Raw genomic sequence first — 27018 nt, forward strand, 5'->3', positions numbered from 1 at the left:
AACCCTGGCGTCGAAACTCAGCATTCTCTGGAAGTCCTTTGGTCCCACACTGGATGCCAGAAAGGATAGTAGCTGTGACATGTGATACAGCTGCTGATAAATGATGGTGATAATGCAGAACAAAAAGGCTAATGAGTTCTTTCCAACACCACACTACTTTCATGAGATGAATGCGATGATGACCCTATTTGCTACTTTTTTTTTTTTTTTGGCTAGTGAGTTACTTATCCCTTTACCTGCATGTTAGTTTTAGCTTCTCTGAACAATGCTATGGAAAGACAGTCAAAATTCATGTCAACATCTCCCTTCACTTTTAAACAATAAAAGAACCTTTGAAAGTAGAGTAAACCAAAGAGGCCAGTAACTAATTTTAACCCGTTCTACTGGACTTTGAGAAATAATAAATAGAAGCTATTCCCCGTGCGCTTACCAGAGTGGTGCCTTTGTGGGAGCGGGAGATCCCTTCACTGGACCAGAGAGAGAAGAAATGGAATTGTTAATGTGTGTAAGAGGCAGGAGGATTTCAATGGTACTATTTCATTGCAGAGGCAGAAGGTAGCAGAGCCAATCATGAAAAGCGTAAAGGTGTGAAGGCACAAAGATGGAGAGTTGATTAAAAGCACCGCGGGGAGTGTGGGCGAACAAATCAATGGTAATGATGGAATTATGCCTGAGCGGAACCCAATAGTCTACAGTGTCCTGGAGATTTGGCACTGGGGATTATACATTGCGAGGTGCAGAGCCGAGCCCTAGCCCAGCCTGTTGGCACTCACAGATACGCTGATTGATGGGATGGGTTACACTACAAACCCGGGTGAGCTCCGCTGAGGAAAGACCAAGATGAGCACAAGCACCATCGCACCCCAGTGAGATGTGATGGCTGAATCCTGCCCAACCAGGAGCCAGGGTGGAGAAACAGTGGTGTCAAGAGAGATGCTAGTCACGGCTGTCACAGCTAGGGGAGTGGGACAGGGCTCACCCAGAGAAGCGGAAGCATGAAGGAAGAAAAGGTGCAAGATGAGAAAAGGGGCCCTGAGAGTGCTTGGTGAGGTTAGAGGTAGCACCTGGCAGGGAGGCAGGAAAGCGGAGCTGTGGAGGCTCATGGCAGCGGGCGAAGAGGTGAGCAGCAGCGGCACTGGTGGCTGTGTGGGGCGGTGAGGCAGGGGCTCAGAGGCACAGAAAGGAGCCGAGGGAGCACAGATCAGAGCTGGCTGCGAAGGCACTGAGAAAAAGGCCTGGAGCAGCCTGGAGGGGGGGAAGAGAGGATTGCAGCAGCCGGCAAGATCAGTGCAGGACTGGCTCTAGATGGGGCAGCAGTGGCTTAGGGCTGCCAGCGCTCACTGGTGCTTGCTGAGTGTACCCTGTGCTTACAGCCACCGCCACATTAAGCACATCAATATCAAAAGTACAACAGAAGCTGCCTTAATAGTAATACCTCTAAGAGCAGTCTTACACAAATACAGCTGTAGTTCCCTTCTCCTTTACTATTCTAGGGATTCCTTTGCATTCCTTTGTATGAGGCATACATCTTTATGTGCATATATATATCCCAGCTGCCCCTATCACTATGGCACCAAGACCACTAATCCTACCTGGTTTTGTGGTTAGTGACCTCAGGAGGAAGGATGTGGGGCCATTCTGTCTGCCCCAAGTTGGTCATACAATGCTGCCACAAAGGCAATTGCAATGGATGGAAGGATGCATAGACAGCTCCTGTCAGGACAGAGAGTGCTGAGGTCTATCCATAAGGGATAAAATCATGAGTATGACGGTACCATAACACTGTGCAACCCGAAGATTTTCTCTCCAGTGGCATTAGCCATGTCACCCCAGAGCCAACCCTAAAGGCAGAACTGTCTGTAGGACAAATGCAAGGCCACAGCTCGACCTCAGGCCTCGCCTGTCAGACCATCTTCCCACGCCATGGTGCCAAAGACAGACCTTTAGCAAATACGACGAGGCCATACTTGGCCTTTTGGCAGGAACTTTGGCAATAATTGAAAGCTAAATATTTTCTAAATCAAATATTTGCCAAGTGGTGAAACAGGCCGCTGCAGCCAGAGGGAAGCTGCTCCTAGGTGGCCTCAATCAGTTCAGATCCTGCACGCAGCTGGGACCACTGCAGTGGCCTCAGTTAAGAGACCTTCAGATCGCTGGAGTCCACTCTCAGCAGTCAGGCCAGCTGGGTAGGAGAGAGCAAATTTTAGTCATCCAGAGCCCTGATCTCCAGAAATAAAATTCTCAAAAGATAAAGATTCACAAGTAGAAAATGTACAGATTCTTTCCAAATGGTCTTAATGAAGATGACTTAAATATGGACAGTTAAAACATCCCACATGTTAGCTTCCTACAGTCAGGTATATATCTCTTATACAGAGTCAAGTCCGAGCACAAACTAATAAATTCACTGAGAGGGGAGCTCAATATCGGAAAGCAAGAACCTGGTGTTTGGCCACATCTTTGCTCCTTCCTAGTAGTAATGGATAAAAAGCCTGAAAGGAAAGTGTAAGACCCAGAACTGTGCCTGAGCATGTGTTCCTGGATGGGCCCATTCTCCAGATACGTTTTTTATCACTCCTGCAAGCAGCAAGCACATGGAACTGGAGAGGGAAATCTAGACACAGCACAAATATTAAATGTAAATACAACACATTCCAGTACAGACCCTTCACTGAAACAAGCCCTAGAGCAAAGCTATCTCTTCCTGTTGATGACAATGCAAAGGACTTCAGTGTAATAGTATTTACTCAGTTAAATGAGAGCTGTAACGCACTTCAGCCTTAGAAACAAAACTTGAACTATTTAAGTGTACCATATTAAAACCTGAGGATTTATTTGCTTGTGGCTGTTGACTTCAGTGGGAGTCACTACTGCAACCAAATGCACTGCTTCGAAAGCCTTCTCAGCAGGTGAAAAGGCTGTGTTACATATAATGGAAAATTTTGCGCTTTTGCTTCAAGCTCAAGAAGAACCCAGAGCAAGGAAGTGTAGACTTAGTTTAGATACAAATAGAAGTAAAAAATACATTTAAACTTTGCAGGTTTCAACTTTCCAGAGTCAAACTAGCCCTAGAAACGCAGGGACAATTCAATTTGGCTTCGTGCCTAGTTGAAAACTGAACGTTAGAGACACCCCCATCAAATTTCATGATATGTACAGTTTAGCACTATCTAGGACTCAGGAGTTGACCTTCAGACCCATTTAGCCATTGCTCAACTCAGTTGCCTTATGTAAGTCACTTCACTATCTTTTCACTCCACTTCCCTTCAGTAAATTGGGAATAAATATATATATCCTCTTGGAGATCACTGGATGAGAATTAAGTATTATTATTAGGTACAGTCATAGTAAATGGCTGATGCTAATGTGGTAACATGTCTTGTCTAGTACAGAGCACTTCTTTGCACATGAAGGTGCTGGGAAGTTTTAATAAGCACCTTGACTTTTGCCTTCATACTGGAGAAAGTCACCCACTTGCTTAAAAAGTCTTTTGCTATTTATGTTTTAAAATATATGAATGAGGCTTTCAGCCTACCCTTCTTAAGCTTTTCAAGACAGAAACAGAGTATGTACTTTTAGTTAAGCTCATATGGTCACATTTGTTCCAACCACAACTCCCCCGACCTAAGAAACTATTCTTTCCCAGTATGAAGTTTTCTTTAAAAATATGATGCAGTAACCCTCTTTCTAATAAAGACTGCACAACTGTCTTAATCTTTGCCCACATATGGAAGGCACTTGGAAAAAACCTTCATTTTTGTAGATCCGGCAACTTTCAAAGACAGGACTCAGTAAACAGCAGGCTAAACATTCTGTTTCCATTGACAAGCAGTGAAGGAGTTAATTATCTGCTGCTTTTCACTAATTCTGTTGCAGAGCTAGGTTGTGCATATTAAATGTCCAAGTTACCAGATTCAAAGAAAAACTTGATCTCAATTTGGCAACATATTAAAAGTGCCATTCCCTGTTGTCCTACCTAGCACTGTTAATTGCATACATTTAGCCCTCTATTGGAGAATAATTTAGCTTCAGATTGAAAAGAAACAGCCCTGGCCTTGGTTATTTTGGCATACAAGTCTCCAGTATGACTCTGTTTTCTAAGCAGACATTAATGATTCTAAAACTAATATTCATTGTTTGAAGAGGCATAGCGGCCTTGGCATTTACTTAACCTTTTGTCTCATGTATGAGACTGAGTCAGCCTAAATCCTTTTCTTAATTAATATCTATTCTTTTTTTTTTTTTTTTCTGTCCAACATTATTTATTAAACAATTTGCATGCAACAATTAGAGTTGAGAGAATAGAAAAAACTCACTGTATGAGCAAGCTCACTTAGTACAACAACCATGAAACTGGTCCTCCAGCTCAAACAAAGCTCAGAGTATGAATGAGACAGGAATAGGGAGTAAGTAAGGTCAGGTAAAAAAAATCAAAACCCAAGTCCCACCATTCCCCTGTTAGCCCTAACATTAAGCTATTCCCCACTAAAAAAATAATAATTCTAGAGGGAAAGAGATAAAATACTACTGTAAAATCATAAAAAGCAGGGATTCAACACTTCTAGTGAATGTCAGTAATGATAGTTATGGTTGTGAATAAAGTGCAATCACTGAACCTGTTTGCTTATTGGTGTGGAAGAAAGAAATTATCATTTCAGATTCCTGTAGTGTTTCACAGGACAGCACTGTCTGCTCCATATGAACTGTCTCCACTGGAGCTCATCTACTTTTCCAGCATGTTTGTTTCTATATATTTCTTTGCCCTGTTGTGATCACAACTACTTTGCACATGCTGCTGAGTGTGCAACAAAAGACACTTACGAATGTTCAGATCGACATGAAAAATGGCAAGGACACCTTTAGCAATGAAAATGAAAACATTTTGGGGTTGCATTACCAGTTGTATGACATTAAGAACTGGATTGCAGCTGTCTCACTTATAAATACACATGGAAGTAGAGACTCAAGCATCTTTCCTCACCTATTCTTCCAGCCAGTAGCTATGTGTAATCACAGATGCTTTGCTCAGTGGATTGACTGCAAGACGAGTGACTGAATCACCTTTTGCTTCTTACCAGGGTTGGATGACAAACCAGACCTACATGAAAAGCTAATGCTCTTCAGACTTTGAAGTCATAAGCAACATGAATGTGATAACATAAGGCATATCTTGCACCCATTAGAAGACCCAGAGGAATAAGATTCATTCTAGGCATTGGCATCAGTGTCATCCTGAATCTTGTATTAGCTGATGATCCTCAATCTCTAATGCTCTTAGGATCTCCCTTCTAAAAAGCTTTAGGAGATCTCTGGGTACCACAGAAAGCTCTTGACCCATGTCTTTGACATGAACCTATAGACAGAGAATCTTCCTACCCATATGACAAGGTATTATGCTTGACTTGCTTCTTTGCAGGCGAGGAAGACATGGTGAAGAAACGAAGTGGGATCATTGCTTAGAAACCTTCCTGAGAGCTGAACTGGACCACTGCCACTATCTCAGAGCTGATGCTCCCAAAAGAAACAGTCTAGCCCTAGGGATCCAGAAGTGTCATTTTCTTCAGCACTACCTCACCAATGTGGCACTACTTTAAATATTATTTCAGGCATATAGTTCAGCAGGTAATTTCAGGGCATGAACTTAGACAGCAGGTTTTAAAATCCAAATGCATGTCTATAAACCCAACATATTAATAAGTTAACAGTTTTCAATAAGACATCAACATTTGCATGCATCTTCCTACTTGTTATGTGCAGTACTACATTTTTTAATGTTTCTTGGATGCTAGCCAGAGAGTCTGAGTCCCTAGTTAGTTCATCTATTACTTTCTTGCCACAATAGAACTGGTTCTTGGCCAAGTACTGGACTCATACAGCATACAAAACCACAGAATTCTCCCCCTTATCTATTGATAGTCTTCACTTCCCAGAGAAGGGGAAAAATATCCTAAATTAAGATAAATAAGTAAATACATAAAATTCCAGCACTAACTGTAGTAGCAGTATTTTTAGCATCTTTTAACACTATGTGTAATCAAAAGATTTCCTTATGTATTTATACTGCCTTAGTCTCCCAAGAGCCTAATTCATGACTATTCACCTGAAGAGGAGAGGAAGATCTCTTGTTTAAACCCCTCCTGGAGCTCCTCAGGCTTTCCACAAGAGTGAGCAAGGTTACATGACCTGAAATAAAACAGGGGAGGAAGAGGCTTCAGTACCATCTTTCCTTTTTCAGTGTTTCTCAACCTATGGACTATGGAATAGTTTAAAGAGGCCATGAAGGGTTAGAGGCAGCCTCTGTTTTACATTTGACCTTGAAAACTTTCATCTGTTACTCAGGCTCTCTGGTGTCTTCAGAGGAAGACAGATGAACGCAGAGGAGATGCCTTTTGAAGAGTTTTGAAAACGCTGTCCAGTGCAGCTCTGATGGCAGGGCAATGAATGTTGACTTTTATTGTGGGTTTAAGGTAGCAAGCTAATAGTTAAGTTAACAAAGAGCAAGAAAAAAGGAATGAATGATGTAACGATCCTGGCTGTGGTTTTACAGCCACTTTAATCCATCAGAACTCTGAGCTGCCCTTTAAAGGGCTGGTCCTACCTGCCTGCCCAGCCCTGATGGGACCATTTTTGCCCACCTGAAGATGTACTTTTGATCAGAGAATAGCCTAGAACGTCATCCGACCCTAAAAATGCCCCTTGATGATGCTGAGCACACAGAAACACAACACTCCTCAGAGCAGGGCAGACAGGCACGAGCAGGTAGGGATGGGATAGGAAGGGTGTGCAATGCCCTTGGGTAACAGCCCCTTTCACACTGACCACACAACCACCACGAAACCTGAGCTAAGGACATGCAAGGCAAAGCCAAGAGCAGCAGGGGAGATGTCCCGTCTTCACCCAAGCTGCAGCTAAAATCACCACCCAGGCCACATGGAATATTTTGCTGCCAGTGTAACACTAATCACAGTAGTCCACTGTTGGTTGACTTGTAAAATTTTGCTAATACCACCAAGGTAGCTGACAAGTTAATAGACCACACGATTCCTGTACCTTCTGCTTGAGTTGTGTGAGTATTTTTTCTGCTTAATTTGCCCAAACAAAGCATCAGTGCCTTAATTTCAGTTATTTCAGAAATTAGATCCTCTTGAAGAATGAAAGGATGCTGTGTTTGAGAGGAGTAGCTTTTTTATGAAGACACGTAATTAATGGAAGCCATTAAAGATACTTGTAAAAATGATTCAGATTTTTATATATGATGACTAACTAACCTATTATTGCTCTTCTTGGTCAGAGATTAATGGGAATTTCTTAAAGGATAAAGAATTATTTAACAAGCTGCAGGATATGTATGGGCTTGGAATACACTCTGTGATAGTGTGAATAATAAGAAATGTGGCTGTTTATTTCCTTGACTAATGAACCAAAGCTAAATTCAGAGATAGCAAAATGTCAAAAAACAAAACAAAACAAAAACAAACAAACCCCAAAACAAAACAAAAAAAAAACAACAAAAAACCTAACAGGGCAAGTGGATGTTTTTTACATGAATCTAAACATATACTTTAGCAATTATAACTACTGCTAAGAAATTCAGATTCTCATGTGCTCTAACTCAAGGTGGTATAGGAACACACCAGCATGATCACTGAAATGACTGAGAAGCACCAAAGACTTTAGGGGCTTTAAAATCAGGTGATGCTGAATATTCAACAGCTCCTTGGGAGTGGAAAGAAAGAGACTGCAAGGCAGAGAGAACAAACCACTTTGTTGCTTGCAAGAGCTTCCCACGAAGGAATTTTCTTTACAAAGCAATGACAACAATGTGTTTGGTCAAAGATTTCTATTCAAGGTAAACTGACTTCTAAGATCATAAGTCACTTGATGATTCCCTTGATCACACATGGACAGCTTTCATTTATCCAACTCTTTCAGATTATAAGTGACCTCAGAATGTCTTGAAACATCTTGTCCCCACTGGGTTGAAAAGCATGTGCAAAGAGGGAGTAAAGCATCTCGAGGCTGACTTTGTCACTAAGGGAAGAGAGCAGATATAACATTTCAGGAGAGCAGGAAACTGAAGGCAAACCAGTTTCTCAGGCAGCTAAAAACAGTGTTTGGTTCTTTTCATGACTGATTTGCCAAGTATTTTCTCCAGTAACTGTTCTGAGCAACAAACCACAATGATTCATATGCCCAGGTGAAACAGTAATAGTTCCCTCTCTCTGGCTGAAACAAATAAACTTACTCTAGCTCTTTTCCAAAACAGATCCCAACCAAGCTAGGTAGTAGCAGTGAGCCTTCTGCAGCCTGACACCCAATTATTTTAACATCTACTATATCTTCCCCCTCTCAGGGCTCGTTGGTTTTTTTCCTTTAACTTTTTGAAGGCACACAAAGAATTGAATAACCTTTTCTCCGTGTACCTGGCTGCAGCCACATCACTGAAAGGGGGTCCTTTCGACATTTTAAAGGACCTGAAGTGTATGACAACATGGCACTGCAGTCAAGGATCTCACCGGGGAACGGAATAAGAAGATTTATTTTATTTTTAATATTTGAAAGATTTCAAAAAGCATTCAACTGGATTTCTCACTAAGAGGATGAGTGAAGAGAATCCTTTGTAACTAAGCTGGGAGGCCCAAGTCTTTTATCCATTGTTACACAGTTTTTCCCCAGGGCAGAGTTAGGAAGGCCTGCAAGCCCCAGAAGCTTAACAAGGCGACTACACTGGGGGTGGGCTTTTCTGCCATTGCCTAAGCTCCTCCTGAGGTAGGAGCCATCAGAGCAAAGCAGGTCCCGCGCTCCATTTCAGCCACCGATAGAGATTATTTGGGAAGATCCTAGCAGTAGCAGTGCTCTCACGGAAGTGAATCTGCCCAGCCTGCTGATAAATGCACACGTGTACATGTGCATCCCGGGTACTGAGCCCCCCGTATGTCTGCCTCCTTAATCAACCAGAAGCAAAACCATTCCACAGAAGATTAGTAGCAAATTGGCACTTGGATTAATCACTGTGCACTGGACTCTGCCAAGCCACCTTTCCCTGTCGGCTTTTTCAAAATATTATACATGACTGGTTAACTGAGGATACATTATTGTTTTCCAGGATAGATTGTGTAAAAGCAGGAGACTAGAGTAACTATACTAACACCACCTTTTTTTTTTTTTTTGCATTTTCAACTTTTTACACTTTCATGTGAAATCTCTACAACCTTGATGCAAATGAATTGTTGGGTTTTGATCAAATGGACTTCGGTACATACTCTTTAAGCTTGGTTCACAGCAGTGACAGATTCACCCACTTTTCTCACAGTTGCTTGCATCTGGCTGAAAGTGAGAACTTGCTTGAGTAATTGCCAACAATGTGAAAAGGAGCTCAGGACCTGAGGCAGGATACCCAGGTCACGTTCTTACTCCCCACCTCCCCAAAATCTTAATCTAGGACTTGTCCAACCTAGTTAATTACAAAACCATAAATATAGAAGATCTCCATTGGTAAAATTTTGCTTCCTATTGTTTCATAGCACTTCTGGTCTCTGTGAGACTTTCACTGTTAATACAACCACAGAGGTGCATGAACTGGGAGCAACAAAAGGACTCATGTCCATTTGTCTCTCAATTAATGTGTCAGAATTCACCATTCAAAGTTGATCTCAAATAAAAGGTGAAATAAACCAGCTTTTAAGTAATTAAGTACCTCTTTCCTGACTTGCTACAAAACTTGTGGGACTCTAGTACAGCTGAAATTCTAAAGGCAAATGTATTAGTGTACCGCCCAGAAGCAGGAGAGTACGGAGTTTGTAAGTAACAATAGCAGTTCAAGTAATGCCTATTTGCTTACTTGATCCCCCTGAAATTAATGGTCTGTAGTTTAGGTAGGTGTCAATGCCATAAAGCAGGATACGCTTGGGGACCAGGAAGTGTCTGCTTCATGCGTTAATGATGGAGTTACGGAGTGGCAGCAGCCATTTCATAGACAAAGTTGCAGAAGGATTTTTACTATATACTCAACTCTCCCTTTTCGTACTGCAACAAAAAGCTGAGGAAATTCCTAGGTCAGACCTGGGCCCAAGGTTGAAATTTTTCTATAAAATTTGAAAGGGATTCAGTCAGAGATATTCGAATGATGCCATGCCACTCCTGAGAAAACACAGCTTGCAGGCACAGATTGTGTCCCTCCAAGCACTTAGGTGTCCTCTCACACAGGGGTGAATCTCAGTATGAACAAACTCTGTTCGATAAAATTATTGCCTCCTCCAAACCTCTTCTCCATGAAAGCTCCAGCTCTCCTTCTCTAGCTCCACCATTCACATGGAGATGCTTGAATAACACAAGAAAAAGCATCATACTAAGGAGTTATATTTTAATGTTTATGCTATGGCTTTTTGTATAATAGGAATAATCGCTATTGCTTTGTAGTACACTTACAACAAATAGCTTTTGAGATTGCTCAAACACTTTAGCTCCACTTCAGCTCTTAATCAAACTCAGCAGCTGTTTATTGCAATTACACTATAAAGCAATAGACATTATCCCTTAACTAACTGTCTTATTAATATAGGTAGTTACACAGCTATTTCATAGTTACTCTTAAATAACTGCTTTTAATTATTTTATTAACATAAATAACCACCTCAATAAATTTAAATTAAATGCATATGTGAGAAAAGTAATTTAAAGCAGTGCACAAAATTGCATCTGTTTACTAATGTTTAAATTGATGTCATTGTGTAATTCAATTAAAATGCAACTTTAATTTATTTCAATTTTGATCACCATGGAACACCTAAGACACTAGAACTTCCTAAATATTGAAATGGGCACTGCCTGGTCTGTCTTCTGTTGTTATATTTTCTTTGCAATATTAGTTTGCTGTCAGGAGAATGAGATTTCTTTTTACCCACAAAACTTACAATTTAATAACTCCATTTAGTTTTTTTTTTTTTTCTTCTCATTCTCAGTCAAAGCAACAGATGAAACTGGATTGCATTTTGCCTTCTAGTTCCCTTATACAACTGCTTTCAGTGGAGAAAAGGATTTTATTTTCCTGTGCAATATTGGATCCTCCATGTCTTATGCCATTTGTTCTGGTAGGATCAAGCTCTTTGCCTTCAGCTAAGGGAAAGGCAGACATTGCCTGACCTGGCCAGAAATCCCCTTATTCTTCCTCATAGGGGCCAGTTTATTGTTCAGTGGCCTCATTCTACCCAAAATTCCTCCACTGCAGAGCAGGCAACACTTGCACAGCAGCTTTTATCCCACAGTGCCACTAACGAACATTTTTCTGAAAAAGGACCACAGCACAGATTAGCGTATGCCACCTCTCATTTTGCAGAGTGATCTGTCCATCATACTGGCTTATTCAGATGTTCTTTTCCCCAGAGTCCTTGCAGTTGGGGATGAAACAAAAATCTCCCATCCTTATTGTGTTTTAGATTCCTCCCCTGAAGGATAAAGAGGAAAACGCTTGCTGAAGAGCAAGGAGAAAAGGAGAGGGACTCCCTTCACCGCTTGTTTGCGATAGACAGGAGAAAAGAAGATGTTAGAAAGTGGTGGGAGAAACTTAAAGTGGCAAATATAAGTCAGGAAAAACATAAAGGTGCAAAAGGATGTAAAGAGGCCTCACATACTTTCCTGCTATTTCTTCTGTCACACAAAATTTTTTGATTTAGTTCTATAGCTGGTGCAGGGACCTGTAAATGTGAACTGCTACCTCTCTGAAATGAGATCACAACAACCCCCGCCCCCCTCAAAAGTAACTGGGATGTATTGAAAAGAATCGTTGAAGCCAGGAACATGTAAAGCAAAATTTCTCTGAGGGTCTTGATTTGGATCTCAGCAACTTTCAATATAAAACTATAGAAATTGAGGCATATTTGGCTCATACAATGTCAAGGATGTTACAGGAGACCAACAAAGGGAAGAATTTGGTCCATGAAATCCAACCTACTAATGGTAAATTCTGCTAACTAGCAAAGTCCATCCTATCCTCTGCATGCTAATTAGAGGACACAGTCTCCCTAGAAGGAATCATTAAAAAATGGCGTTTCAATGCGTGTACACACTCTGTATTAGGACGAAGGGTGCCTCAGTGACACCATGACTATGGAGAAGTGGAACGTAGCTGGAGACAACAAAGATGAAAATGATGATTTATTTATTTTAATACTTCTATCCAAATGTAATGGGTAACATGAAGGGATAATTACAGGCTCCGTCAGAAAGGGGTTGCTGATGCTGTGATCTGGCAGACACACTAAGCTCCTCAGGAGACGAGCTCTTAAAAGTTTACAGACTATGCTGGGCAAAGACATAGGCGATTCAGTACAAAGGGATTTTACAGAAAAATGGAGAAAGTATGAGTCAGGGAATAATGTTTAAACTTCAGGTAACTGAGAGTTATCAGGGTTTGGATAATTGAAGTTCCAATGTATATTTGCCTACACTGTCGCTTACCTCTGAGCCCTACCTAGGCATCTTGACATTTATGTAGTCTGAAATCCTGAAAGCTCTGAGTTTAGACAACTAAATTGTTGCTTGTCAATTTACTCTTGACTGAAAGACAGGTGTTTTGTTTCAGAGTAACACTCCTTTCAGACTCCTCTATTCCCGAACTCAGATTACTGAGCTAAGGAACTACTGAAAATGAAATAACTTACAAGCAGGCGAAGACATTTACATACCTTGAACAACATAATTCTTTGGGCAAAATAGGGATTTTTAATTATTGCTTGGTTTTTGTCATATGGGATTCTTGGATCTAGCTCTCTGGTGGGAGCTGGAGGAGCTTGGAGGCTTTGAAGGTTCCTACTTTTTTGGTAATGTGGTAGATCCTTTGCTATTGATATGCAGTTTTACAAGCTTATTCCGCTGGATGCAAACCGCCCTGTGAACAACACCCTGAACAAAAATCCATTTGAGAATCTGAACCAGAATTCTCCAAAAATGTGATTCTGGAAGCAGGCACACAAATAAGCCTGCTACACACACAGCAGTCAAATGCCAACAGTGCAAGCAAGGAGTATGTTACCTACCTGATGCCTACATCCTAACTTTACATCTAATTCAAAGTGGGTCATTATTATTGGGCCTTCATTATTGTCCCTCGTAAGTGACTGGGATCACTTCCAATAACGAACAACTTCTCTCCTGGCACAACTTTGCACAGGCAACTTACACAGTCCAAGAGCTCCACATGCTGATGGTGCCACTGGGATCCCCCATCTGACTGTGACTACAGTTTTGTACTCTTAATGCAATGGGAAGTGTATCAGGGAGCCCAGAAAACAGCTCAGGCAGAACACAGCACCATCCATCTGACCCCAAATTTAGCCTGCCTTTGAGATGCTACTGCATGGGAGCAGCAGATGAGTCCATTACCATGAAGTGCCTCATTGCAAAAAGCAGCAGTGAGACCTATAGTGCGCTGACCCAACCCTGCCTACATTCATGCCCTCTGATAATCCAGGTTTTCCTTTTTTCCATACCTCTCTATCTGAGTGCTGGTGTCCACACACATTTGGCTTATTGGCGTTGTGGCAGGGTTTGGACCTTAATTCCTTTGTTTATACCATTAAGTGTGTTGAAGGCAACAGAATACAAGCTTCATCACACAGATCTGCCAATAACCTCAGCTCTGACCTGGAGGGATCGCGTGTTCCGGCATAGGTTAAGGGTCTCATTTAATTTAGAACTTTAAGCTGGATTTGAACTGTAGACCCAGAAGTAAAAAAGCCAGTATTTTTATCTAGGAAGCCACACAGCTCTGGTTTCCTGACTGGTACTTGTGACATCCCAGTATTGGCAAACCACGGAGATATTAACTGTGTGCTCTATTTTCTGCCCTTAATTATGGCCAGCTAGTCTGATTTTTGTCTTTTTTTTTTTTAAAGGATTTGAGTGACAAAGTGACTATGCATATCATTCCACATTTGAACTGTAAGACTTCAGTATTTCTACCTCTAGTGTGTAATTGGATCAGCTGCCAGTTACAGAAAGGAGCTGGGTGAGTATTAAGTGTGTGGAAAATGAAGAAGAGTCCAAGTGTGAAGGGGAGGAATAATTTGACAAAGCCTGCAGTGAGCTGTACGTGGTTTTCTCGTTCCAAAATGGAGTAGGTTTTGAAGCGCATGAGAAAAAAATGGCTTTGATTTATTAGCTTTGGTTCACAGAATGCTAGCCACAATCTTGGAGTTACTCAAGACATACGGAAAGCCACAGTCCCTGCCCCAAGGAGCTTACAATACCAACATTATCATAACGAGGATGGCTGAGTGCCAAACTGAAAAACAGTCTGCTTTTATGTGACTCGATAAAGCTGTGCCTTGAACAACCTTGTCAGGCAGCGCACAAATCTACTGCCGTGGGCTTGGCATCACAGCAGGGCTGGGGCTTAGTGTGTTCGTGATACAGTGGTGCTCAAACCATTGCACCCAATGCTCTTTTATCAGTCTCCACTGTAGCACTTGCTTACTTTGAGTTTCTCAAAGAAAGGAATGAAGCTAATGTAAGCATGAAACATTTTAAAATCTACTGCAAAATTCCAAAGTAAATCTCTCAGCCCTTTAAAAAGGTGAGAAATAGATGAGGACTCTGTTCAGTCAAAAAGTGAGAGTGTTTCTCTTGGGACAAGAAAATTGCCTTACCAATGAGTTCCTCTGTTAAACAGAGTTATGTCAGGAGCAGACAGACAGACAGACAGCTCTTTATCCAGTAAGTGTTCAATCATTTATACCTTTATAAAATACAAGCAAATCCCCTCAGATATGAATAGGCAGTTTGTAGGTTTCTGGTCAAACATTACTGGTGGGACAGAAGAGCTGAGTGGATTGTGAGAACCTCCTTCACTTTATATTTCAATGTAACTATAAGATGTAACTCAAGACAACAGTCTGATCATGAGGTAACAAATTTAGTGGGTAAGGAGAGAGGACTGCAGCCTAAAATCAAAGCAAAAGTCAGAACATCCAGAAGAGCTCATGAAAGAGGCAGAAGAAATGGCAATTACCTGAAAATTCACAGACAGTTGTCCCTCAGCTGTAGAAATCCACCATAAAATCCACCATGCTGATCTGCAAGGAATAAACAAGAAGCATTCATTAGTGGTGCAAACAAACATAGAGAATTACAAATATGCCAAGTGGATTGACTCCCCAGTGGCAGCCAGGATACATGTAGTATTGCCAAGAAGGTGGAGAGAGCAAAGAACAACTGAGCTTTGCTACCTCCTAACTCTAGGTTGCTCCAAGCTACAAATGGTGGCTTACTGCCTACAGGACCAAACTGATATTCTAGCACTGGAAATTCTTCTGCTATGCCTTCAATAGCATCCACTAATTGGGAGGAGCAATGTCCAAAAGGGCACCTGGGTTATGGCCATAGAGTCGTATCCTTTCTCACTGGTATAAAAGCTCTGCAGACAAGTTATCAGGCAAAAACACAACAAAAAAACAACTCAAAATAATTTCTCTCTCACTCTCTAAGGGGGGTGGGGAATTAAGACAGAATGCCCTACCTCAAAGGACATCCAGATTGGATCAGAACATCTCAGAGAGATAGAAAGGGAAAGATGGCAAGAGGTGGTAGTGTAAAGGTTTTATCAGCATGAGTTTGGGATGACCACATTACTCATAGGTCATTGTGCTTTCCAGCTGACTAGAGACAGATGAAATAAGGAAGACAACGGCCTCCAGATTTCCAGGTAGCAGCTGCAGCCAAGTCTGCCTTCTCAGCTGCCCTTTTAGTCTGGAATATGCATGGCGTTGTTCAGAAAGTGGCTGACTTTTTATGCAGCAGGGAACCCACCGTGACATCTCACTATCACCAAGCAAGCTCTAGAAGAACATCAAGACAGTATTTTTGTTATGGGAGGGAGGAAAACTTCAAATGTAATTACTCAGTTCTTCCCACAATTTGTATACTTCCAGTATTTCCTAATATTGAACTAGAACAAGTACTTCAAGATTCTTGTGGATCTCAGCCCATCTCCAGTGGGAAGGCACCAGCAATAGGTTATCCTGATGTGAATCCACAACCGTTATGGCAGAAAACAGATGTAGTTCTTCATGTCTCATAGTCGCAGCCACAATACTGAGCTTTTGTTATATAATAAAGACATCACAAATATAATTTATTTATATTGAAGTGATGCCATTATGCCAGGTGCCGTACAAAGACTTTACCGTGGACTGCTTGCATTTTCAGAGAGTACCATCTAATCAGATATACACTCAGAGATCCCGACAGCTGAGTGGAAAACAACACTGCCATTCCTGACATCTCTCAAATTAGCAAGAGCTTATAATGAAGCCTTTGTAACATGTCTCTTTCAAGGATTTGTTGGATACCTCTCTTGCCGGGAATGGATGCACATGGGGTAACTGACCTTCTGCTCCATGCTTAATTCTCTCACCTCATACTACATTGCTTGTTTCCTGCACTCGGAGATCTCCTACTTGTGTTTGAACTCTCTGAATACTCTCTTCAGATACACACAAGGAGCCAGAGGCCTTGGTAACCTTCTATCCTAGTAGTTCTTTTCCTGCAGTCAGGAAATTATCTCTTCTTTTTTGTTGTGGTTTTTTTTTTTTTTTTGGTTGGTTGGTGTGTTATGGTTGGGGTTTGGGTTTTTTTTTTTGTTGTTGTTTTTTTTTTGTTTGGTTGGGGTTTTTTGTTTTGTTTTTTTTTTTTTTTTTTTTGTGTTTTTTTTTTGTTTTGTTTTGTTTTTGGGGTTTGTTTTTGTTTTTTTTTATTGCAAAGAACTAAGGGAATTCCCCCTTCCACTGCTTGGCTTTATGCTGGGCCCTAATGGCAGTGATTGGTGACAGCACAGGAAAAAAAAAAAAAAAAAAAGCCACATACAAACAAAACTGTCTTATTTTGCATAGGATTTTATGTCAATAATTTGATGATTTCAGCAATTCCACATTCATATTGGTATCCACCTATCTAGAAAACGATGTATGCTTCAAATAACTCCAGTAAGCATCACAATATGCCTTTGTGAATGCTTGTACATTTATCCATTAAGAATTCAAATCAGATAAAACTCTGAGACTTGATTTTCACCTGATATAAACCCACAAAGATAATGTAATTACTGGTACGCCAGTTTACACCTGCAAAATACCTTACCCTGAAATATCTTGTCCTCTCTGTCTCCTTCATTCAAGCAGAGGGAACAGGTACCAGTAGGGGAGTGCTTCAGATTCTGCCTCCAACTCTCTTCAGATGTGTGAGTTCACATAAGGAGCCGGAGGCTACAGTTGCTTTCTTTTTCCTTCATTCAGGAAATTGTCTTTCTCTTTTTAAAATGTAATCAACGAGGGAATTCCCCCTACTGTTGTCCAGCTTTGAGAGAGGAGCCTGATTTGTACTTTTAGCTAAAAATCCCTGAAAAGTCATCAGAGGGCTCCCTGACTTCAGTGGGGCAGACCTGGCTGAAAGGGGATGCTCCGGCTCTTTGCCAGCGTCCCTCCCCTGCCCAGTACCGTATTGCTGCCGGCGTCGGGGCAGTGCGAGCAGCTCGGGCCGCCGTGCCCCAGCGCTCTGCCTCCCAGCACAGCTCTGTCACTGTGCGCAGTGCTCGTGTCACGCTGTTTACAGAGTGTGACAGAGCAGAGGAGAGCAGAGGTATGGTGGGGAGGGAACGGAGCCAGGCCCAGCAGCGCTGGGAAAGCATCACCAGAAGTATCGGTTTCTGCAGGGCAGAGAGAAGCAGAGCTGAGGGCTGTGGAGGGGGATTAGAAAGACGAGGTAAGTGGCACCTCTAATATGTTTTGCCAGGATAAAGGAAGAAGAAAAGAAGTGTGAGACAGATATACAAGAGGTAAAGCTGGTTTAGGAAAGAAGGGGGAAAAAGCACAAAAAATATCATAATAAAAGAACCCCAGCAGTAGCAGTGATTCAAGGAGAAAAGAGGACTGATGGATAGCTGTGCTAGCATGAGTGAAAAAGGATAAACCAAACCTCTTCAAATCATTAAAAAAGAAAACCAAACTGCATTTAAAAAACCTAGTGAGAAAAAAAAAAAAAAAAAAAAAAAGCCAGTGGACAAATAAAACAGAGAGAGGATTTCTATGAGCACAGAAGCAGAGGTCAGTACACCATGGTCATTCCCTAAGAAAGGAGGAAGTAGAAGTAAAGGAAAATACCTAAATATAAACCACTAATTATAAACAAATGAGACATGGACTGAAATTCTATGATTTTTTTGAAACTTTGCTATTAGCATATCTCCAGATATAAATGCCTTAATATGATGCCAGCTTTCTGTAGGCAGAAATGCACAAATGCAGCAAATCAGTTCTGCCAGGCAGACAGCAAAGTAACAAGAAATCATTTCCTCCCATGCCACGTGGCACCACTTTGGTCCATGCACATCCTCTCCCCAGCATAAACCCTTGGAAGAGGCACATGGCAGGGCAGCAGAGCAGAAGGATTTTTAGAAATACAGAGGATAAGAACACAAATGTATAACTACGTCGGGAGCCTAGAGCTTAATTCAAACAATAATTACACAGCTCAATCTCTGACGAAGGCTCCTCAATCGACACCCTGGCCCAGTTACTCTTTTTTTGTCACTTGGAAATCAGTTTGTCTAGGCAGAAAAAATACTTCTGGATCATTCTTGCCAACACCACCAAAACTGAAAATTGCCAAGAGTCTCCTCTGAATATCAATGACATCCATAAAAATACTGGACGTGTAAGAGCATGTTCAGGAGCTGTTTGGTCTACTGCTGAGCCTGAGCTGGTGCACTGTCACGATGGTAACCTCACACCATTCGTTAAGTCCACTAAGCTTAAGCTAATTTCTCAAATTGCCTCCAGGGTGCCTTGGAGCACAGCTCCAAGCTCACCTTTCCATGGAGAGAGGAGCACCTGAGCCACCCCATCGAACTGATGCCTGAAAAAGAAGCCATGGTAGGGACATGCAGGCCCAACACTGGGCAAGGATGGCTCCATGGAAGAAGGGTGGATGAGAAGAAGTGAGCAAAGACTAAAGGCAGGCTTCATTTTGCAGACACCACTCAGGTGGAGCAGATGCCCTACTCCGTGAGATGGAGGTAATTCCAGACCTGAGCCTTAAGCCAAGATAATTTTGGTATGTCACTCAATTATTTTGAATGACAGAAGGAACTATTTTCCACGCTGGCCTAGTTTTAAAAGTAAAGATGTATGAGTGGACCTCAGAATTTACACAGAAGTTTGATGGGGTTAAAAGTTGTGCCCACTGACATGTTTTCAAGCAAAGAAATACCTGCAACCAATTCTTAGGTGTTATACTGCACATGGCCAAGTGCTGTTCTCACTTCCATCCTACCAGTGGGGCTACATGATTAACATTAACCATCCCAAAGGCAATATTCTGCCTATTGATCAGGGTGCCATTCTGGAAGGGATAGATTCAGACTGACACTGAAAGCTGATTTTGCAATGTATATATGTACATTCCCTTACAACAAAAGAGCCACCTATAGTTCTTCATTTTACCAGTAAAATCCAGTTAACTTCTGTGGTATCACACCAAGAAAAATGAGGTGACAGTCTGGCCCCAAATCCTCAGTTCCACAAATACTACACTGCTACAAAGACAGGGCTTTTTCAGAGGCTGAGCAGATAGTGCCCAGATCCGGCAGCCTTTACTCAGACTTCAACTCATGGACTGTAATGGAAGTATTACCTTAATTCATGATAGCATCATCACTAAGAGTGCTTCTGTACACACCTTATTTGTCAAAATAAATGTAGGGTTTTTTTGTTTTGTTGTGTTTCTTTTTATTGCTAGGGGTGGGAAAGAAGATGCAAATTAATTTTTTAAATAGAAAAAAAATCCACATCCTCTTTTTCTGAAACAAACAGCTTAGAGACAGAGAACAGCCTTTTTTTGTCCCCCTGCCAACCCCTTGTTCTGTACAGCACCCCAGTCCTACCCTTGCTTTAAGATTAACTGTCGATCTGAAGATTGACTGTGCTATCCTTAAGACCAGACATTCTTTGGATTTGGTTATTATATCAAGGTGCATTTGTGCTTCTAAATGGGCAGCTGTACTGTAAATGGAACACAAAGGAGCAAAATTCAGCCTGTTCCAGCGTGGGTCCAAAGCCCAGAGTGTCTGTGATGCTGTAGTCTTTTGTTTCAAATGCAGATAGATAAACTACAGCCTTTTTTCCATGACGGTTATAATGCAGAATATGAAAAACTCTTGGGATGGTTTAAGCTGCAGGGTATTCTCCCAGAGTTCTGTCCAAGAATAATCTAGTAAAAATGTGGACAGAGAACCATCGACCTCTGCTTTCCCCCGAACATATGCAGCTCTGATCAGTCTGGTATTTCAAGAAAAACAAGGTCCTGAACCCTAATCCTCAGACACATAACAAAGCGCACTTCACAGCTGTGATGCACAGCTACTATCAGCTCCGAGGCCTGAGTGGGTCCCAAGACAATGCCTCCTTTATCACCCAGAGGACAAATATCTAGACAGCAATATTTTCTGCTTGAATGCTTCAAGCATCTCTCGCAACTCCTGACTGAAAGAGAAAACTGAGCTGAGAGTGTTTGCTGAGTGATTATTTTAATTTACTACTTGATGTAAATCTAAATGAACTGACATCCAGCCTGAGATGGACAGAAAACAATCATTGTGAAAAAAGAAAGAAGGCTAATATTACAATATCATTTGAGTAGCACAGGTTTAGGCAACTTTAGCAGTGGCAATGTAATAGATAGTGAGACAGGGTTTGCATTTCCTTTTCTTCACTCAATTACCATAATAAGTTCTGTAATTTTAGGGCTGTTTATTTATCAGGCGATGATAACAAAGACGCTCAGAACATGGTGTCTGAATGCAATGCTACAAAGCATAGCAGTGTAAGCCCTCACATGCAGAGGGATTGCTGATTCTCACACACCTGATTATCTGCATGAACATGTGTGTGTGCGTGTGTTCAAAAGCAACAATATTCCCCTTTTTGTTAATTGCTAAAATGGCGCACGTTTTGCATCTGGCTTGAGGCTGAGTGAGGGAAAGGAGTAGAAAAGGAAGAAAACTTCCTGGTAAAGTTCTCCAGTGCTTTAAAAACCTGTCAAGTCACTCTGCCGAGCTTTCTCGTATGAACAATAGATTTGGGACCTGGCCTGCCTGCACCGGGGAGTCTGTCACTGCTGCTCTCTGATCTGGGTTTCCAACGTTTGATGGCTGCGCGGTGTCACAGAACAGCTGGAGGAGAGGCGCCCCGGCTGAGTGCATGAGATGGAGGGAAAAAAAAATAACAAACAAAAAGCAAAAGGAGAGATTTCTTTGTGAGGCAGACACATGCATCTGGGCTCTGCCAGAGCGAGACACGTCACCTTGCGGCATGGCCTGTGGTGCCCTACACCGAGACAAACAGATATCACTGCCCCACAGGCCCCCCTCGCTCCCAAATGAGGACCAGGGAGAAGGCGCACCACATGCAACGCAACCCCATATGAAAGTCCACCAAGAGCTCCCTCCCAGAGGGGCTCAGCAGTGAGTTCACCACCTCCTGCAGCTCCCAAAGGCATCTTTCCAGCAGGAGACCACCTCCTCGGGCCCCTCCGGGCACGGCATGCCACAGAGGCACCAGTGGCCTGGAAGAGTGGGTAGGAGGCACTGCTAGCCCATCGCTCAGTGCCTCTTCTCTCAGCACACCACAGAGCTATATTGCAACCCCCAGAGCTGACTGAATGCACCTGGGGCAACTTTTCATTCCACCCTGAGATGTTTGTGTCAGTTTGGGGGAATTTGTGGTTGGGAAGAGTAATCCACATGAATAATTTCCTGCACATTGCCTTAAAAGTATGTACCTAATTTGAAACAAAACTCACAGCACAACGTTCCATTTTGCATATACCAAAGATCGATGGAAAAGCTCATAATTGAATAAAATGAGTTGAATAAAGATGAAACTCAGTGGGTTTCTAAGAATGTCATTCAACAGCTTTGAGCTTTTGGAAGAATACCATACCTTCCTATTATATGATCTGAACCACTACCTTAAAGAATTCTCTGCAGTTCCTTCTTAAATTCTACAGGAGGCTCAAAAGCACGTCGGAAATATTTTTACTCTGTACCATAAGATGTTTTTCATCAGAGTAACATGCCTCTTAACCCATAGCCATATATTCAATTAAATTGCATGGGCATATGTGTGTTTATTTACATAATGTGCAAATGTATAGCTGGGTATATATAAACAAAAGGCTTTCATAACACAGAGGAACACACATGGCGGTATAATTTGTGTATACGCACACTGTGTAACTGCAGCCGTTCATGTCAACACCATTCATCACCTGTATTCACCAAAATGGTGCCAGTACTGTTCTGCACACTGCCTACAAGTTCACCACAATGATAATCTCCCTCCTCAATTAATTAAGGACAATTTAAATATTTTAAGTGAATTACATTAACATGACAAAACAGTAAAATTTAAATTGTGGAGCTGTGAACAGAAAACCTGTGACAAAGTCCCTCTTTCAACACAGTCACATAGAAAGATTTTACAAATTGACAGTATACATTATGCACAGCCTAACTGTGGACATTTTCTGTCAAGCACTTAAACAGAGAGACACAACAACGGCTCCAGTGTGAAAAAAGAATTATCTGTAGGGGACCAGTCCTCACTAAGGGCAACTTTGACAAGTCCAAACATGCACCTGGATCAGCACTTAAAATAACCCTGCCATACTAAAGTTGTTTGTCATGAAGATCTGGGTAAATTATTGTGGGTTTGCAATGAAGCTTCATTAACTGCCCTTATGTAAAAATACGATCAAACCTACTAAAAGGAGTATTTTTTAAATGCCCCTGTTAAATATTGCTTCAATAAGAGGGGTACAAACACATGGCATGGAATGGTACAGACGGAAATTATTTTTTTGCCAGTTCTCTGGGGCTACTTACAACAAATCTGAAATTTTACATTCAGGACTCAGAGAGCAGTGAAATAACATTTTCCCTTGTAGGGACAAAATTCTGTAAGGAAGTTTTTAAGAAATCTAGCTTGTATTTATAGCCTTACCATACAGCTACTACGGATCTAGCACTCTTTTCACTGATGAAGTGTCTGATTAACACATACCGTTATTGGGATTTGCAAATTAAAGGCTGGATCTCGCAACACTTATGTGAGTCAGCCTTAATCACATGAGTAGTCCCCAGCAGGAGTAAATGTTGAGGGATTGGGCCCTTCCAAAATGAGCAAAACTTCATTAGCCCCTTCATGTGATTTTATAAATATGCATGCTCTAATGGAGTGTGATGATGTAAGTACATACAAACTCATGTGAGTACTGCCAGAGATCTCAAAGGGATGTGGGACTTCCACGAATAAAATTAGGTTATGGTAAGATTGGTTAATGCCATACAAAAAATAATAGAGAGGAGAGCGATCTCTCCATTTTCCTCAGATTACTCCCGGATAATATAACAAAACACACTACAAATAGTAATGCAGAAGGGTAGATCTAGCTTCTGTTGTTTTGCCCATGCCAAACACTCCTACTCAGACTGGAAGAAGTTGTCAAGTGGGGTCCATTCTCCTCAGAACCTAAGAAAAACACTATCGCAGTTTAACCGTAAAAAAGTGTCTTCCTGACATGGAATCGTCAGCTGAAGAGGATCATGGACAGATCCAAGACAGCTGCAAATGAGCTTCTTGGCAGGGCAAATGACCTTCCCCACTACGCTGGGCTGCTTTTGCCAGCCGAGTTTCTGCAGGTGCCTCCGCACTGGAGCACACAGCGCAGCACAGAGCTGCCTGCGGAAGATCCGAAGGGACACGGAGCTCCTGCTGCTCGTTCTTCACCAGGCTCAACAATGCTTGGCATATGATGTCACACGGGGCTACTGAAGAGATGATTATGACATCACAAAGAGCAAGCAGAAACCACCTGAAAACCCAAAGAACTGATGAATTCTTCAGAGGCAGTTTCCCTGCCAAGGACCCTTGTCATAAGAAAGGGGGGAATGAGCACCCTTTCCCTGAGAGAAGAGGTATTGCTTACCAAGAAAGAATTGTTTCTGGGGTGTTAACGCTTTAATCTAAAGACCACACTGCATTTCCTGTTGGTAATTCTTAGCTGTAATTATGAAAACTATTGCAGTTGGGTTATTCTAATTATGAAAATCTATTTCCTGTCAAAGATTTAAGAGCAACATTTTTTATGAAAAAGAACAGATAAAAACACTGAAATCCTTTGAATTTCTCCTCATGTCACAGAATCTGAGCACAATTTATCTAGATAAGTTTTAATTATAGCCTTTCCAGAAAGACAGTACTCTGTATAAATAAAAAGAAATATAATTGATAAATGTAGTCAGATGGTACCAGGTTGTTTAAATAGACCATTAAGCTCAAAATGTCTAAAGTTAAATTAGATTGTATTCTCTTTCACCTAGGGCTTTTATAAGGCACAACTGGCTTGTATAGTCTTGTCCACATTAATTTTTACTGCCACGGTCAAAAAGCAGCATAAGTCTGAAGCTTGAGTAGAATTTTCTGTCTTTATTTGACGTGATCATAGTAGATGAATTAGCTCCCTTGGTGCAGAGAGTGAAAGAAGGTTAGTTGAGGGAAATAAGGAATTTTCAGAGGAAAGAAAAAGTTTGAGGGAAACATATGGTTTAAATGCTCTAGCCTATTTCAGATCAAGCTGAGAGAGTTGAGATCTGTTGGTTCAGAGATCCAGTTCACTGCACATTCCTACTGTGCCTGCCTACTAATTGCATCCCATGTTTGTCAATCAAATATTTGCAATTAACAAAAATATTCCCTTAAGAGACATATAACAGAGGCTGCTAAGGATCCATTGCTTTGCTATTAGAGTCAGCTCAAAAAAAAAAAAAAAAAAGGTCTTTAAAAATATTCTGCTGATGATGACACTGCCAGACACTTCCAGTCAAAACATTAACAAGCAGAATAGGTGGCATGGGGGCTTTTCAAAGAGACTTTTTTCAAAGAAGAAAAACTTTGATCTTAGTGTTTCTGACCCATCCTCCACCTCCGATTCTTCAATCTACAAGTACATATAGTGGTTTAATTTCACTCAGTGCATAACTTGCCTAAGGATAAACGTTGATCTAGATTTTTTTTATTTAACTCCAATTTAACTGATGCTGCAAAGCTGCCCTATCACTGCATAATATACGTTCACACAAGGTTTCTAAGCAAAAACTGAAGAAAGCAGACTAGAATAAGAAGAAATGCACAAGGTTCAGAGGAAACATTAATTTGTAAATAGGTAGAAATGCCAGTAATTTGTTGGGAATTGAAGACCTTCTGTATGAAACAGTGAAGCTTAGCAGCTGTGCACTGCTGTTTTATAAATCAATATTACATCTGAAGGTGGTGTTTGAATGCTTGTATCATTGTGGTTTGAGTCAAACAAAGTTCTGTGATAAGAAATGATCAAACAAAACAAACAAAATCCCTTCCCTGTCTTGTCGGATAAATTCCAAACATAATTCCACAAGAGGGATAGAACATTCAAATCATCCACTTTTTTATAATTGCATAAACCCCTCAGTCACAGAAAGATGATTGGATTGGTGATGGACTATTGTATTCTCAAAGACATGGATCATGCCAATGGAGAGCTCCTGCAAAATGATAATAGTGTGCGCATTTTCTGTATGACCTAAGTGGTGAGCTTTAAACCCCATCCAAGCCAAAACGCAGCAGTCTGGTGTGAACATGACTGGGACCAGGGGACTCCAGCCCTCCACTTCTACCTCTAAAACTAATTCCTTCAGTGCCATGAGCAACCACTTATCCTCACTGCTGCAGTTTCTCCATCTAAATACAGAGGATAATATATAGCTAGCTAACGAAAAGAGCTCAGACTTAGGCCAAGTCTACCCAAGGAAAAATTTGCCAGCATATCTCAGCAGGTACAGCTTGATTAGCAGATTTGCCTCATGTTGACACAGCCTGCACCTGCGAACAGACTATTTTTCCTGCCATCTACCAATTCTCCCATGCAAAATGAAGTAGAATACCAGCAATGCTAGTGATTTTCCCAATCAAGAAGTGATCTAAAATATTGCATGCTCCCATAAGTGACATCGTTTCATTTTCTCAAAGGCTGTAAATAATCATGAAACGTTCTGAAGACACAAAGGAGCTGCCCCTCCATTGCCTTTTTTTAATCTTTATAAAACATTCCCTGAATTTAGGCTGTGGCTTAAAAAAGTTCAATATCACAAAGCTATATATTTGGGGATGTAATACTTGCACAGAATGGTCAAAGAGGTAAGATACAGCATTTCTCATAACCCACCAAGCCCAGTTTCTGGAACGTCAGGAAAGAAAGGGAGTTGGGAGAGTGGTGTCTGCAAAGAAATATCCTGAGAGACATCTGCTGGCCACTTTTACCTTGCTGAGCTCCATTCGCTGACTGCAGAGCACACAAGTTTGCGACATTGGACTTTCCGAGTCAAGGGGCAGCTTGGTGGTCATACAAATCATAACTCCACAGCAAACAACCATCAACCAACAGCCCTGCCTTTGGGCTTCATAAAAGATTTAGCAACATCCTTATTGTCTGACTTATTACGAAAGGAAACAAATTCATCACTGTGACTGCACTGAAGCGGGCTGCGGAGAAGCAGGACAGCTGAACAGCATCCCACACCAAGCCCGTAGGCACATCTCCAGCCTACTGACCAGCGACAGACTTCCCTGCCACTGCTGAATAAACACACTCTGAAGCTTGGCATTTGCATCCCACAGCTGCCTATGGGCCCCTCTGCGCGGCCACTCGCACTGGCTTCGCAACTGCGGCAGACAGAGGACAGCAAAGCTGGGCGGCACAGATAGAGACAAAAAGAAGGCAGCCCAGCCCAACTAGCTTTCAAGTGGCTGGTGTTGGGGAGATTTTTAATTGCAGACCTGCATCGAAAAGCCCCATTTGTAAATACTCAGCTATAATTTTGCAGGGGGTTGTCAGATTACAGAGTTTTATCATCAAGTTTGAGGTGGGAAAAGA

The 27018-nt window shown here is 41.6% G+C and overlaps 1 long non-coding RNA gene across 2 annotated transcripts in view; it reads right to left on the reverse strand.

Annotated features, from left to right (window-relative positions):
- LOC116960813 overlaps nucleotides 1-27018 on the reverse strand; it is a 517030-nt gene that overhangs the window by 45477 nt on the left and 444535 nt on the right. For both annotated transcript variants that reach the window (XR_004406602.2, XR_004406601.2), the window contains exon 4: nucleotides 15008-15071. This is a non-coding gene — a long non-coding RNA (uncharacterized LOC116960813). The remainder of the gene's footprint in view (nucleotides 1-15007; nucleotides 15072-27018) is intronic.

The sequence above is a fragment of the Tyto alba genome, unplaced genomic scaffold (assembly GCF_018691265.1).
Source record: "Tyto alba isolate M040663 unplaced genomic scaffold, T.alba_DEE_v4.0 Super-Scaffold_16, whole genome shotgun sequence".
NCBI lineage: Eukaryota > Metazoa > Chordata > Aves > Strigiformes > Tytonidae > Tyto > Tyto alba.